The following is a 14,131-nucleotide window of genomic DNA, read 5'->3' as shown; positions in this document are numbered from 1 at the left end:
ATCACTGTGATGTAGAGACAAAAAAAACGAGAATTTGCAATGCAATAGGTCTTGCATTTAAGAGAGTTTGAGCGATTGGCATTGTAAATGACAATGCCTTTTATTTATGTGTTGTTTTTAAAACAGATAAATAAAAGGTATTGTCATTTACAATACCAATAGCTTAAAGTCTCGCAAATTCAAGACCTATTGCAATGCAAATGCAGCGTTAGGAGAGAGCGTGTCCTGCCTGCAACAGCAGGAAGGACAACGCTATTCGAGAAATTAGTGCTCGGAGGCTATAATTAAAACCTACCGAGTAACAAAACGCGTAATAGGACGTGTCGCCATGTAAGGTTACAAAATGAGACAAGGCGATACTAAAGAGGGACCAACAAGCCTATTAACAAATCAGAAGCCAGCATTTACCAAGGACAATGACACAAGCCAATTAAAAATATGGGCGGAGAGTGGGCAGAGCTGCAGGTCCCTACCTGAATACAGCATACCTCGCAGAGCAGCACATGCACTGCCCAGGCTCGATCTAAAAACAGACAGGGATGGGGTAGGAGGACATTCCCAGTGTTTCCTCCACAATATTGCACAGATATCGGAGTGTGGTGGAGAGGAGGTGATAAATTCCAAGTATTACCCAGCACCCCCAAGGGGACAGTTGCCTGTGTCATGAGCAGAGAACTGCAGCCCCTAGTTAGGCCGTTTCCCTGTCAAACTAGGAATGAGCATAGAAGTTAGGTCTTCGATCAAGCAGGTGTCCTCTGCCCCCACCCCCTAATAGCTAACATAACCAGCTACAGCAAAACTATTCGCCTGTAGCAGAGTTTGAGACTAAAAATGTTCCTCGGTGGCAAGGCATAAAGAGACAGAGCAGCCATCTATGATCTTTACCAGACCACTAAACCAAAATAGTGTTTTAGAAATATATAACAAAGAGTTGGGAAAGCCTTTTGGCACCATTTCCACACAGCGTCTTCCTTATAGACTACATCTGCCCACCTTACACTAGCCTGCAAATGTAACAGTAGCACATTTGTTTCACACTGGCCTGCAACTGTAACAGGCACATTTGTTTCACTTTTCAGGCTGTAATCTCCTTTGTTGTTTTCTTGCTCCATATAAACAGACTACAATAGTAAAAGTTAAATTCACTAGTATTGCTTTTCAGATTGACAGTGTATTGTGTAATGTGTTGCTGAGCCTTTCGGAGTCCGTGGGAGCTCAGGATCAGTAGACCTGTCAGCTTTGTGGCGGTGCCTGCAGATGCAGGGAAGTGACTCCTACACTCCATGGGAGATTCCTTCTGGTGTCTTTGATGCCCACCGGCCTTGGTAGGTTCCTGTATGGTGCACAGGTACAGACGATGCATCAGACTGCAAGGGGGATGAAGTCGAGCCCAAAGTCCAGCGAAGTCCAGAGTGTCCAGACGGTAGAAGTTGAAGTGGTGTCTAAATTGAATCGTCTCCCAGGACGAATCTCGGGACTCACCCACAGGTAAGCCCTTAAGTACCTTAGGGAAAGGAGTTGGATGATTCAAGGTTCCCTCCCAGGGGAGGGAGTAAACAGTAGGGAGGATACTCCCATGTCCTTTGTCCAATTTTGCGCCAGAGCAGGAGCCAACGGCTCCCACAGCTGGTTCGAACTGGACTATACAAGGAGGCACCAAATGGGCACCTCATGCAGACTGAGTTGCACTGGCAAGCACACCCACCAGGCCACAATACACTAAATCCTGTCTGGGAGGTGGTCAAACCTCCCTCTGACAGGATACCTATTGTTCTGCCTTCCCCTGCTCGAGCCTGGCTCACCAGCAGGAGGGCAGAAGCATGTCTCTGGTTGGCAGCAACCATGTTGTGCTGTCCGGGTCTAGAAGACTGGTACCAGGAGCACTGAGAGCCTAACAGAAGCCTGTTCTGGTGCTTGGAATCATACGGGGGGGTATGACTCCAACATGTTTGATACCAAACATGATAGGATTTGTTGAAGCCAGTTTCGAGATGGACATCGAGTAATTACCTGGTGCCCCTCTATGGTATATGGCTGCTTCACCTGGGAGAATGGACTCCATAGGCTGTAGAGGTGTCCTGCTCATGCATGGGCACCCTCGCACTTAGAACTAAGCACTCTGCCTTCAGGATTGCAAAGGCCTGCTATAGGGGTGACTTATAGGTTTTAAGTGCAGTGATCCTAGATATAGGAAACCTATATCTTTCGTAAGTGGTGCTAACTCCAGCTTACACAGGCTGCAATGGCAGGCCTGTAGTTACAGTTTGAATGGTCTCCCGTGGGTGGCATAATACATTCTTCAGCCAATGGGGGACTTCTGGGGTTCCTGTGCCCTGGGTACCTTAATACCATATACTAGGGACTGATAAGGGTACCTCAGTAGCCAATCTGGGATGTACCTAAATATTTGACATAACAATTTAAGGGAGAAAGCAGAGAAACTGGGGTCCTGATTAGCAGGATCCCAGTCAGACTAGCCAAAAACAGCTTAGCACCAGGCAAAAACTGGGGGTAACCATAAAAGCAGATCCTCCTTGCCTACCGTTGCAATGACAGACTCATGTAAAGTAAGAATACAAATATGCAAAAGCAAACACAAGATCAAAGATGTCCAGTGCCTTGAACAAAACATGTTAGAGGGGACCAGAGCACCTGAAATGGACCATTCAATAAGAAGTTGCAGGAGCATCTTAGGAAATACACCAAGCAATGAGGTACATTGGTAACAGCAAATGATGCCCCTAGCAAGAAAATGGGGAGTGTGTGCTGCTCCTCATCAACTAGCAGGAAAATACTTGGGTAAAGGAACAAGACCACCATGTATAGTAAGAGTGCCCCAGCAAACCATGTGCACTTGTTAGCCATCATGTTATTTATTCAAGGAGCCATCCTTTCATGTTCATCTGGATAGGTTTCTAACTGCAGTAACATGTGCTTACCATGGGGAAAACAAATGATGCTGAAAGGGGAAAGGTGTACCTACAGGAGATACCTATTTGTTTCATTCACTGTGTCTTATGAAATCAGTTATTTCTTCTAGGTGCCCAAATACTTAACAAAAAGACCTTGATGAGTCAATCAAGATCATTTCACCACTGGGCCTTTTCATTCATGATGTGCATTGTTCCAATTCTAGTCATGCATGCTTAGGATAGAGACAAAATACCGTCACTGAGCCAACTCAAATCAAATAACCTACTGGCTTAGTTAGCCAGGTCATTCCTCTCCAGCCACCTACCAATGCTTCTGCAGCACACTAACTATTTCACTTCCATTTGAACTCATCACACAATATTCCCTATTAATGCCAGTCAGCACACCAAGCATAAATTCTGCTTCTTCTGACAGCTCCAAATAAAAGGTCTACAGGGAAATCTGAATACTGGTACAGTCATGCTCTCAAGAAGACCAGCCCCTCAAACCCCAAGCCATAGTTCCATAATACTCTATGAGCTAAAAAACATTGAGAACAACATTCTAAGACAAGAAAAGAACTAGCAACAATGACAGCTTCAGGAAGATCTCAGCGTCTAAAGATTTGCAGCGAAATCCAAAATAAACTTAACAATGAGTTTAAGGCATTATATTATGCCAAGATCATTAGAAACAGAACAAAAGTGAAGAGGAAAGTGCAACACTTGGCACCGGTTTCTCAATCCTTCCAAGTGAGAGTACATAGAGACATGCAAAGCAACCAACAAATTGTTCATGCAGAAAATTGAGAAAGTGAATGGAAGACACCAAAACATCAGCTTTCTTACCTTTAAGTGGCTTACTTCCACTCCCTCTTTATTTTAGACACTTCAGGACTGATTAACGCTATAAATATCAATGTCTACCCCTTATCAGCAGTGACGTCTATTACTTGTGAAACTCTCAGACACCTGCACAACTTCATCAACACATCCCTCGAATAGGGCATCTTCTCCGACTTCCACAAACAGAACAGATACATCACTACTGAAGAAGGCCAAGCTTAAACTCAAAGACATTAAAATTACAAATATTTCGTTCATAAGCAATTTCATTGAGAAAGACATTGGCATCCACCTCCATGAAAAATCCAGTCTTGGGACCTCATGTCCTCCTTTAGAACTGCAGGTCAGGATTCAGACCACAACTGAATACAATGAGGTTCAGGACCCTTGGTTCTTCTCCCCCGGGACCACTCAGCAACATTAACACCACTGATCTTTAAGCCTCGTTCGGCCCCTTTCCTCGTGAACGGGCTTTGACACCATATTTTCAGTAGTTCACCTCCTATTTTACCAACACATATTAATTGGGCCAAATGGGCTCAATTCATCTTCAACCCTTACCTGGAACTATTTGAGGTAGTCCTTCCTGACAAGCAATACTATCAAGATCTATCAAATATGCACAGAATGCTAACTTAAAGCATCAGGAGAAGCACTACTTCAAGAATTGCTTTCAGCAATGGACCTCAAAATATGAACCTAACATTTGTCTGACAGCACCATGTATTTTGGTTTCAATATCAACAGCAACATGAGCTACAAGGCTCGCACTGCTAAGACACCACACAGTAATGGTACCAACTCCTTCTGCTTTACAGAATCACAACACGTCTTGTTGAAAAAGACTTCACGGAATTTGTTCAAGCATTAATCTTACTTTGCCTGGATGGAACCAACATTCTAGCCTGTAATGTCACTGATCCCCCCCTAAGTAGGCTCTGCATACATCTGATGGACTTTACCCAGGGTCTGAAGAAGTGTGCACGGATCAACCCTTAAGTCAAGGATTTTCACCAGTTACCCTCAGGTCGCCCACATCATCTCAAGGCACGATTAATTCCACTGATAGCTGTGAACTCCAACAACCCACCTCACAAGGCAAGCTATCATCAATACATTGGTGGCCCTCACCATATATGCAAAAAAAGATAAGCCAGTCTACATACTAAGGAGAGCAAGAAGGAGAAGACCAACATCAAGCCTTTTCCAGTTATGTGTCCAAGATCTGGACCTCTATTCCAACACACGAGACGCTTTCTCCTCCGCCTCCACTTGAAAAAGGCACTGAAAACCCACATAAGAAATAATATCATGTAAGTAGACCAATATTAACTCCCACAAACCCACGATCAGTAAGTATTTAAGCCTCATTAAAATAATAAAATGTAGAGAGCTCCATTAAAGACAGTGAGTGCCTAAGGGACAATAATTGATGGTATAGGCTTTCGATATAGGGCTCCTGCTCCAACATTCCAGTTTTGTCTCTCTGTTTCTTCCTTTTTAATTTAAAACATTCTACCCCGATTAGCTTGAATATTCTAATACCAATATAGACCTTCGGCCTCAGGCTATATACCAGTTGTTAAATTCACCAGTGGCTTGGGTCTATAACTAGAGTTTAGGGTCTTTACCTTTACAGTAATACCCAGCTCAGCACGCGTGAAAGGGGATATATTGCAATCAAGGTTATTCCACAAGATTTCTTAAATAGTGTTTCTACCACAGGTTTTGCAATCTACTCTAAATAACAGTTGCAACTATTATTCAACCCAATGGGGCTCAAAGAAACAACTCAAAGTGTTAAATACAAGTCCGACCAGCTGGGATTCCAACTTGTGACATGCAAGTTCTCATCAGTCAGGATTTCCTCAGAAAAGTTATTTTACCGACTTTAAGTGAATGCGTTAAACAACCCAAACACAGGATAACATAAAAAAATATCACGCTCGAAATGTATAATTCCTTCTGTATTCCTCTTTTGTTCTTCCCTTCCAGCTCATCTATTAGCATTTTTTCTTGAGGCCCCTCTTCTCCACTCACGGAAGACTCGATTGAGAAGTACATATGGCACACAATAAAACAACACAAAGTCATATTCTCCACTTCCCTTTCGCACGGTCGCTTAATACTAACTGGAACAGTCCCAGGGAAGTAGAACCACTTTATAAGAAATCAACGTGAAAACATTAAGAAGCAAGGTATAGAGGGGATCATGTAAGCAGAGTGCTTCAGGCAATGACCTATATAGAACGTCACTTCTCTGGAGTTATCAATACACTTTGGAGTTCTTTATAACGGACTCTTTAAGAATGAACTCTCCAATTTAGGTTCTTTCCTTAAAGGATTCATACTTGCTAACCGAATGACTGACTGTAAAATGAGGGGTAAGTCAGATCTTTGTGCGCGTCACCCTATCAGGATGAATAGAGAATGAACAATTTTAGAGGGCGATACAGGTCTGAAAAAGGTATGACCAAATGATTTTTCCGTAGGGGAATTAGTCTGGCAGTATGGCGCATGTGATTTAAATGACGGTGATAACTGCCAAATAAGGGCGAGTTGACAGGTACGGACGGGTGTTGCTGCTGGCTTCGGTTTGGTCTTGAGAACAATCTCTCTTCTGATGGTAGTCTCATCAAACAGGTCTCCCTGCGGGCTTTGGTTCTCTCTTGGGCTGTGGGTGGAGGTTAATGTAGCATGTTCTAATGAATTTCCCTTAAGTGGGGCCGGAGGGGTGAGTTCGTGAATTCCAACTACAAAACTAGTGTACCAGAGAAAATTTGTATCCTCAGAGTAAACAGAATTCATACATTATCCAGGTCACAGGATACTGCTACTGACTCCGTGAAGCCGTTACATGTGTGCCTCACTGAACCCCGATACAAAAAAATTGCTCTGTGATCGATTACCTGCTCGTGAAGTTCTATTGCTGAAATGCTTCCCACATGTTGCAGATATGCACAAGCACTGTGCAGCGGCTAAACGCCACCGACCGGAAACAGCACACTAAGGTCTTACGTTCCGTATGTCGGAAGTGCTCGCATCTCAGCTCTCCCCAATACGGACTTCCTGCACCAGCGAACCATTTGCCAACACAGACGAAGGACTACAGTGAAATAGTCCGTTTTTCATTTCGGGAACTCGAATATCGCATTTTGAGTGCTTATTAGGGTCTCCAGTGATAACTTTACATATTTTTTTATTTTTTTACTAAAATGTATAATTTTACTAAAATGTATAATTATATTTACACAATATAGTTAGCACATGATGCATTCAAAACATCCTGTTGAGAAGCTGTGTTTATTTTAACACTGGGACATACAGGTCTTGCTTTGAAATTGTGTGTTGTCTGTAGCCATCTTTTTCTTCACGCAACTCTGCATTCAGCGTTCAATAGTTATTTTGTAAACAATGTTTTGAGCTTTATTTTCATGCAGTGCTACATCACTGCCAAGTGCCACGCATCATGGGTTAGATTTGTGCATTTCAGTGTGGCTGTCTGCATCACCGCACTGAAAATCTATGTGACACCAGGCACCAGTTTTGTAGATCCTTTCTGCTCTCATGTTGCTCCAGGTCCTTCCAGCATGACAGTTGTAGCATCCTACCCCAGCCTGGTGGGTACTTGTAAATGATCACGCCATACACAGAGCTTTGTATTGCATGTCTTTATTGACCAGCGTGCAACAGTGAACTGGACATTCTATATAATGAATTCTATGACACACAACCATGCATTTATGTCACTGTTCTACGGATTCCATAAGGAACCAAAAGGGTCCTGTCATCTCTAACTCACAGAACACTACATCTCTCCCTTTGTTAAATAAAAAGTACCAATAATATATACATTACAACTCTTCAATAAGTCATTTTGGTGCTTGTTGTAATCTTAAATTGTTTTGTTACATGATGTGTGTCATGTTACTTTAAGTATGGAATACTTATACCATTCTGATGTTGCTATGCTTAGTGACACAGCTATGTTCTGGAGCGTTACCACTGTAAGCTGATTTCTGGTGGGATTGCCAACGCTTCTCTGTGCTTCCAATAAACTACTCTTTTTATCTATCTTTGGTGTGAGGACTTTAATTACAACAAATGGCGACGATTTAGCTACACCTCAAAGAAGGAAAATACATCTTGAACCATGAAGATTGGGTAAAAAAAAAAATGGAAAACGAGTGAAGAAGAGTATGAAGAGGAAGAGCAAGAGAATCAAGGGAAGCACAGAGTGAACCTGCGTGTTCAATTGGCAAAAGAAGAATCCACATTTGCGTGCAAAACAATTGGAATAACCAACATGAAAGAATTGAGTAAATACCGCGATTGCCAAGATCTGGAAGGACATACTGCAATCTTTCAATATTGAACAAGAGTCTACTGTGAAGCGAATATATGCGTGTAATGGACCAAAACTTCGTGTATTCAACGTGAGGCATTGCTTTATACATTATTGCTCATGGTATATGCGGATTAAATGGAGGTGATGTCCATATCTAAAGGTGAGCGTTAAAACTTTCAAAAGGAAATACAGTGAGCGTGCACTTTACCGTTGGTGTATACAACGCGAGGACATCCCGACATTGACGAGCGCACGTGAAGCATTTTGAACGATGCCATCTGTTCGGGAGACTGGTGGAGCGTGATCAGGATCGACGTCTTCATGTACGCGTTGGTTGTGATACGTCAGCAAAGGATTTGCATCACTACGTTTACACGCCGCGGTGTCATCAGAAGATCTACATCATTACGCTCACTGGCGCATGTGCGTACTGCGTGCCCTTTGTTTGTGTATGTGTTCTTCGGCTACCAAGGCAACGAACTGAGGATTTAACGTGAAAACATTTACGGAGTACGCTTCTCGACGAATGGGACAAAATACTAACGCACTGAGAAGGGAAAGTAATTATTTTTAAAGAACATTAACTATATTTGCAAATTGGGTTAAAAAAAAAAAAAAAAAAAAGAGGAGGGAGAAATAACATTAATGTTATTTTCACAGATACTGAATACATTTCGAGTGCTTGTTTTTTTTTTGGGGGCAAATTGTTGTGGCACCAGTTAGTTAGTATACATATATAGGTATATAGATATTGTAGAAGAGTAAGTACGTTGCTGGAGTAATAAGAGTGCATGTGGCTATAGAAATTGGTTTGTTTTGTTGTTCACACTTTAGGTGATCAATTTGGGTGTGATTACAATAATACTATATTTCATCAGGAAATTGCACGGAAAATATTAGTAATAGACCATGGAGGGGAGCACTGTAATACCACCACCATTGTTCCTACAACAACCTGGTGACCCTCCCATAGAATGGGACGAATGGATTGACATTTTTGAAAATTATATTATAGCACTAGATGGGAAGGATTTAATGCCGAAAGAAAAAAAGCATTATTATTAAGCACTTTGGGAAAAGAAGGACAGCATGCTTTTAGATTTCTACCTGTGGGTACAGACAGTGAGGGTAGAGTAATCACGAATGTTTATAATGAAGCAAAAGAAAGATTAAGAAAACAGTATGCTAAGGAAGTAAACATTGCAATGTGTAGGCATAAGTTTTATACGCAACCCCAAGGATGCGATGAAACCATTGATCAGTTTGTCACACGTTTACGTGAGTTATCTCTTAAGTGTCAATTTGGTGCGATGAGGAATGAGATGATTAGGGACCAGCTTATTGTGCAATGTTGCAACAAAAAAATGCAAGAGAGATTGTAGGCAGCAAAAAATCCAACGTTAGGAAATGCCATTGATTTAGCTAAGGTTGTGGAACAGTCGGAGACATGTATGAAAGAAATGGAAAAAAAGAGAGTACAACAAGTACAACGAATGTGATACAAGAGGATGTGGCTGCTGTAAGCAGTAACAGGAACAATGAGACGAGTGGGAAGAAAGTGATACCCTTTAAAAAGTTTAGTAACAACTCTGAAGGGAATCCAGATTATAACAAAACGCACGAGAAAATGTGCACCAGGTGTGGAAGTACGTACCACACGGCTCTTGACAAAGTGTGTAAAAAATGTGGACGCAAAGATCACTTCTACAAAATGTGTAAAACAAACAGTAGACCTAAGATAGCGGTTGTACAAAATAATGGTGACAATGTGGTGACAACTTGTGTAGAGAAAGGTCTGAATAAGATATTATGTGTTGAAGAGGATGATTTGACTATGGCATTGGGAAGAAGATTAAGACCCAAAGCGATATTTCAAATACATGGAAAAGACACTGAGTTAATGGTGGATTCAGGGTCTTTCTGGACAATTATTCCTCAAATTATTTTTGAGGAAAACTGGCCACAGGAAACGTTACTCCCTAAGGATATAAATCCAGGAGGGTATCAAGGGGAAAGAATAGACATTGTGGGGTACATGCTCACTGACATAGTGTTTCAGGGAAGGTGTGTGGAAGGTAAAGTGTATGTAGCACGTAGTGGTCCACCAATTTTAGGTTGGGCACACCAGTATGATCTTCATATCATCTTAAACCCCAGGGCGAAACAACAGGTAATGGTAGTGGATGAGATCACGACGGAGAGAATTGTTGAAAGTATGACAAATCTTTTTTCTGAAGGGATCGGTGAACTCAAAGGGTACGTTCATAAGATAATACTCAAGCCAGTTGCTGTTCCCATTCAACACAGAGTGAGAAAGGTTCCAATTATTGCCAGACAGGAGGTTAAGCGTATACTTGATGAAATGATTGCGCAAGGCATTATAGAACAAATTGAAACATCTAGATGGGTTTCACCGGTTGTGATCACGAGCAAACCTGATGGTAGTTACAGGTTCTGTGTGGACTTGCGCACATTAAATCAGAATATTGTAGTAGATACGTTTCCACTGCCTAATATAAATGAACTGATCTTGTCACTAAAAGGTGGGAGATATTTTTCTAAATTGGATTTACGCAGTGCATACCATCAAATCAAATTGCATGTGGAGTCCAAACCGTTAACAGCGTTTATAACTACTGAGGGAATATTCCAGTTTACCAGGATGCCGTTTGGCTTGGCGTCTGCTGCTGGGGTGTTTCAGAGGATGATGGGGTCAGTGTTGAAAGGTACAAAGAATGTGGTTTACTTCCAGGATGATGTGCTGGTGTTTGGAGATACAAAAGAACACCATACTCTTGTGCTGAAGGAAGTGTTGGAGAAAATGGATAATGCAGGCTTAACTTTAATGAAAGAAAAATGCAAATTCGCGGTGGAAGAGGTAGAATATTTAGGGTATACATTATCAGCTAGTGGGATTAAGCCAAAGAGAGATTTGTTGGAGGCCATAAAGAAAGCTCCAACTCCTTCAGACAAAGACCAACTCAGATCATTCCTGGGTTTTATAGAATATTATACAAAATTTGTGCATAATTTTGCGGGGAAAACGGAGGTTATTAAAGCTCTTCTTAGGAAAGGACATAAGTTTGTATGGTCCATTGATCAACAACTTGCTTTTGAAATGATCAAGAAAGAAATTTGTGATGCAAAGATTCTGACTCCGTTTGATACCAAGTTGAGGTCGATTTTAACTGTGGACGCTAGTGCGGTAGGGATTGGTGCAGTTTTGGCACAGGTTCATGGTTCGGAAAGGAAAACGGTTGCCTTTGCCTCAAGGTCTCTTACTGGCTCTGAAAGAAATTACTCGGTGATAGAGAAAGAAGCTTTGGCTGCGGCGTGGGGTGCTGAGTATTTTAGAATGTATTTGTGGGGTTTTCAGTTCACATTGGAGACGGACCACAAACCACTTAATAAAATTTTGTCTCCTGGAGGTGTGAATAAAGGATCTGCAAGGCTAGCTAGGTTAGCTTCTCGTTTACAGGAGTACTTATACAGAATTGAATATATTGCTGGATGGAGAAATTGCCAAGCGGATGGGTTATCTAGGTTACCTTTACCTTGGGAGGAAGTAGATAAGTCAAATGTTGAGTTTTTCCAATGTGAGGGTGTTGTAGCTACAATTGTTGAAATGGTGGAATGGACCAATGGTGCTATTGACAAGAAACAATGGAGTACTAGTATGGACAATGATGGGAGTTTAAAAATAGTGAGAGATTTAATAGTGAAAGGGGGTAGAAGGGAAAGTACTCTTCCCATTGCTGTAAGACCTTTTCTAAAGGTTCTTGAGGACTTGTCCATTTTTGATAGTGAAGCTAATATTATAATGAAGGAAGACAAAATTATTCCTCCGTTAGACATGAGATTTGTGTTATTTAAACTTGCTCATGAGGGTCACATGGGTCAGTCCCTTACAAAGAAGAGGATAAGAGAACACTTTTGGTGGCCAGTTATGGATAAAGAGATTTCTGATTGGGTTGAGTCTTGTGCAGAGTGTTTTGAGAGTGAGAAAAGATTGAAAGTGGGTAACCAGTTGAATTTGGGCAAAATTGTAGATCCTGAATTACCTTGGCCCACAGTTTGTTTGGACTTTATAGGTCCATTTTCCAGCATGAACTGCAATCTAAAGTTTGGGATAGTCATGGTGGATGTCACATCAAAGTGACTGGTTGTAAGGTTTGTTAAGGAGATAACCACTAAAAGTACTATAAAGATCTTATCTCAAACTTTTAGGGAGGAAGGCTATCCTGTTAAACTAGTCACTGATAATGGTACTCAACTAATTTCGACTGAAATTACTTCATTTTTGGAGTCTTGTGGGATTGTGCATGCTAAAACATCTCTGTACAACCCACAGGGGAATGGTATGGTTGAGAGGGCTAATCGTATGATAAAAGGGGTGATACAATTGGCTGTGGCAAGCAGAAAGGATGTGGAAAAAATGGTTGATGATTTGGTATGAGCGTATCGTACGACAGAAAATACAGTTTCTGGGAAAATTCCATTTGTTGTTATGAGCGGCCGTACGGCCTGTACCAAATTAATTCCTGCTTCGATGAAAGAATGTTTGGGTTTAGCTAGCCTCGGTGGTGATGATAAAGGGGTAGGAAAAGATCTGACACATAAAATAAACATAGAACCCAATGACTGGGTGAAGGTGAAACCTGGACGTATCAGTGCTGGATTTACCAAGTTTCGTGGACTGTATAAAGTGAAATTTGTCCATAGTAGACATGTTACGCTTTACAATGGTGAAAATTGGAATTTGAGAAGGGTGGCACTTTATAAGAAGAAGAAGTTAGGAGATGGGACTACTAGTAGTAATGAGTGTGAGGGTTTTAATCCTCATTTCCTCATGAGTGATGGGGAGGCTAGTGGTAGGGTTACTGACACTACACCCAGTGATTGTGGTGACAACAGTACCAATAGGATTAGGCCTGAAAGGTCAAGATGTCCACCGAGATATTTACAAGATTATATATGTGGGGATTCATAATAAATGTGTTAAGATGGAGGATCGGGAGTAGTGATAATTGTGATCAAATGTTTTGGTGGTTATATCAATTTTTGATATATAATTTGATCTTGTTTATTAGTTTCTTTTTATGTTAATATTCACGTCTCTTTTCTTTATGTAAGGAAGGAGGATGTGTTGTAATCTTAAATTGGTTTGTTACATGCTGTGTGTCATGTTACTTTAAGTATGGAATACTTATACCATTCTGATGTTGCTATGCTTAGTGACACAGCTATGTTCTGGAGCATTACCACTGTAAGCTGATTTCTGGTGGGATTGCCAACGCTTCTCTGTGCTTCCAATAAACTACTCTTTTTATCTATCTTTGGTGTGAGGACTTTAATTACAACAGTGCTCAAATCAATCGCCCAGATCTGGTTATGTGAAACTGAGGAGAGACCGGAGATGGGTCCATGACTGGCATTGGTGACAGAGATATTTGTACAGTGTGAAATCAAGATATTCAGCCCTCAGTGGAAGCACAGGAAACGGAGATGTACAAACAAGTGGTGTTTATTCAAGAAGTACAGCAAGAGGACCTCAGCCACAGCTGTCGTCCTGAACACTCTGTCACACACTCCACGCAGGGAGCTTAGCTTAGAACCTTTAGCGCTGTGACATTCTAAAGCATGTCACAGGTGTACAAACCATTATCAAACAAGGGAGAGGGGATGAGGGGAATGAACAGTGTTCCCCTAAAGCGGAGGATTCCACACACACCCTCCTTTACAATTTATAAGAATAACAGTGCAATAGGAGAGAGGTGAATGGTGACACAGATTATTTGTCAACATGGTGTTCCAAATACTTTGGGCGGCAAACCTTCCTGCCACTCGCCCTAGGAAGGGAGTTGGCCTGCCTGGCACAAACAGGCTTGGGTGACCTGGCAGTACCTTGGACTCTACGCTCATTTTCCTCAGGGCTGTTCGTGTCCACAGTGGGAACAGTGTACTTCACCACCCTACCCAGGTTCCAGATTTTCCCTTCTTGCATTTTCTTTAGAGCATTCGTGAA

General features: G+C 41.7%; 1 protein-coding gene across 1 annotated transcript in view; it reads right to left on the bottom strand.

The window, feature by feature from the left end:
• BMS1 (BMS1 ribosome biogenesis factor) overlaps nucleotides 1-6,806 on the bottom strand; it is a 138,185-nt gene extending 131,379 nt beyond the window's left edge. Inside the window, exon 1 of the mRNA XM_085605114.1 lies at nucleotides 6,668-6,806. The gene's annotated coding sequence lies outside the window, so the exon portion shown is untranslated. The remainder of the gene's footprint in view (nucleotides 1-6,667) is intronic.
• Between the last annotated feature and the right edge of the window lie 7,325 nt (nucleotides 6,807-14,131).

The sequence above is a fragment of the Triturus cristatus genome, chromosome 1_2 (genome assembly GCF_964204655.1).
Source record: "Triturus cristatus chromosome 1_2, aTriCri1.1, whole genome shotgun sequence".
Classification (NCBI taxonomy): Eukaryota; Metazoa; Chordata; class Amphibia; order Caudata; family Salamandridae; genus Triturus; species Triturus cristatus.
This window is presented reverse-complemented; position numbering and strand designations above follow the sequence as displayed.